Below are 2,500 nucleotides of genomic sequence, written 5' to 3'. Positions count from 1 at the left end.
TTTTTCACGGATAGACCCCGTGAAACGCTAGAAATTGGCGGCGATGTCTCTCTTGTGGCTCACGGGGCTGTTAGGGTGGCACAGAAATCCCTCGGAATGGGAAAACGGGTCATTTTCGTGTCGCCACATTGCATGCGAACCGCATGAAACTTCCAGAGGCATTTGCAGCAGAAATGCATGTGCAGTCAAAAAATTGAATATTTTTCACGGATAGACCCCGTGAAACGCTAGAAATTGGCGGGGATGTGTCTCTTGTGGCTCACGGGGCTGTTAGGGTGGCACAGAAATCCCTCGGAATGGGAAAAAACGGGTCATTTTCGTGTCGCCACATTGCATGCGAACCGCATGAAACTTCCAGAGGCATTTGCAGCAGGAATGCATGTGCACTCAAAAAATGTGATATTTTTCACGGAGAGACCCCGTGAAACGCTAGAAGTGGGCGGGGATGTCTCTCTTGTGGCTCACGGGGCTGTTAGGGTGGCACAGAAATCCCTCGGAATGGGAAAACGGGTCATTTTCGTGTCGCCACATTGCATACGAACCGCATGAAACTTCCAGAGGCATTTGCAGCAGGAATGCATGTGCACTCAAAAAAGTGAATATTTCTCACGGATAGACCCCGTGATACGCTAGAAATTGGCGGGGATGTCTCTCTTGTGGCTCACGGGGCTGTTAGGGTGGCACAGAAATCCCTCGGAATGGGAAAACGGGTCATTTTCGTGTCGCCACATTGCATGCGAACCGCATGCAACTTCCAGAGGCATTTGCAGCAGAAATGCATGTGCAGTCAAAAAAAATTGATATTTTTCACGGATAGACCCCGTGAAACGCTAGAAATTGGCGGGGATGTGTCTCTTGTGGCTCACGGGGCTGTTCGGGTCGCACAGAAATCCCTGGGAATGGGAAAACGGGTCATTTTCGTGTTGCCACATTGCGTACGAACCGCATGAAACTTCCAGAGGCATTTGCAGCAGGAATGCATGTGCACTCAAAAACTTCTATATGTTTCACGGATAGACCCCGTGAAACGCTAGAAATTGGCGGGGATGTGTCTCTTGTGGCTCACGGGGCTGTTAGGGTGGCACAGAACTCCCTCGGAATGGGAAAAGGGGTCATTTTCGTGTTGCCACATTGCATAGGAACGCCATGAAACTTCCAGAGGCATTTGCAGCAGAAAGGCACGTGCACTCAAAAATTTTAATATTTTTCACGCATAGACCCCGTCAAACGCTAGAAGTTGGCGGGGATGTCTCTCTTGTGGCTCACGGGGCTGTTAGGGTCGCACAGAAATGCCTCGGAATGGGAAAACGGGTCATTTTTGTGTGGCCACATTGCATAGGAACGGCATGAAACTTCCAGAGGCATTTGCAGCAGGAATGCATGTGCACTCAAAAACGTCTATATTTTTCACGGATAGACCCCGTGAAACGCTATAAATTGGCGGGGATGTCTCTCTTGTGGCTCACGGGCGCTGTTAGTTAGGGTCGCACAGAAATCCCTCGGAATGGGAAAAGGGGTCATTTTCGTGTTGCCACATTGCGTACGAACGGCATGAAACTTCCAGAGGCATCTGCAGCAGAAATGCATGTGCACTCAAAAACGTCTATATTTTTCACGGATAGACCCCGTGAAACGCTATAAATTGGCGGGGATGTCTCTCTTGTGGCTCACGGGCGCTGTTAGTTAGGGTCGCACAGAAATCCCTCGGAATGGGAAAAGGGGTCATTTTCGTGTTGCCACATTGCGTACGAACGGCATGAAACTTCCAGAGGCATCTGCAGCAGAAATGCATGTGCACTCAAAAACGTCTATATTTTTCACGGATGGACCCCGTGAAACGCTAGAAATTGGCGGGGATGTGTCTCTTGTGGCTCACGGGGCTGTTAGGGTCGCACAGAAATCCCTCGGAATGGGAAAACGGGTCATTTTCGTGTTGCCACAATTGGCATACGAACGGCATGAAACTTCCAGAGGCATTTGCAGCAGAAATGCATGTGCACTCAAAAACGTGAATATTTTTTCACGGATAGACCCCGTCAAACGCTCGAATTTGGCGGGGATGTTTCTCTTGTGGGTCACGGGGCTGTTCGGCTCGCACAGAACTCCCTTGGTCCACCTGATTCGTGCATACAGGCAGCAACTAAAACTCTGTAAACCTGCTGTGAGGACATCTAAACAGTGGACCAGTGAGGCTGTGGAAGATTTGCGGGCGTGCTTAGACTGTACTGACTGGGATATGTTCACGACTGCTACCAATAGTCTGGATGAACTCACAGAGGCTGTGTACATCAGCTTCTGTGAGGACTGCTGTATCCCAACACGTACCAGGGTGAACTTTAACAACAACAAGCCCTGGTTCTCAGCAAAGCTCAAAAGGTTGAGGTTGGAGAAGGAGGAAGCGTTTAGGAGTGGGGATAGAGACAGATTCAAGGAGTCGAAGAACAGGTTTAGCAAAGCGGTGAGAGAGGCTAAACGACTGTACTCAGAGACACTAAAACAC

Source organism: Petromyzon marinus, unplaced genomic scaffold (assembly GCF_048934315.1).
Source record: "Petromyzon marinus isolate PM22_M1 ecotype Great Lakes invasive population unplaced genomic scaffold, UKy_Petmar_22M1.pri1.0 PM_G_Scaffold_29, whole genome shotgun sequence".
Classification (NCBI taxonomy): Eukaryota; Metazoa; Chordata; class Hyperoartia; order Petromyzontiformes; family Petromyzontidae; genus Petromyzon; species Petromyzon marinus.
Note: the sequence above shows the minus strand (reverse complement) of the source record.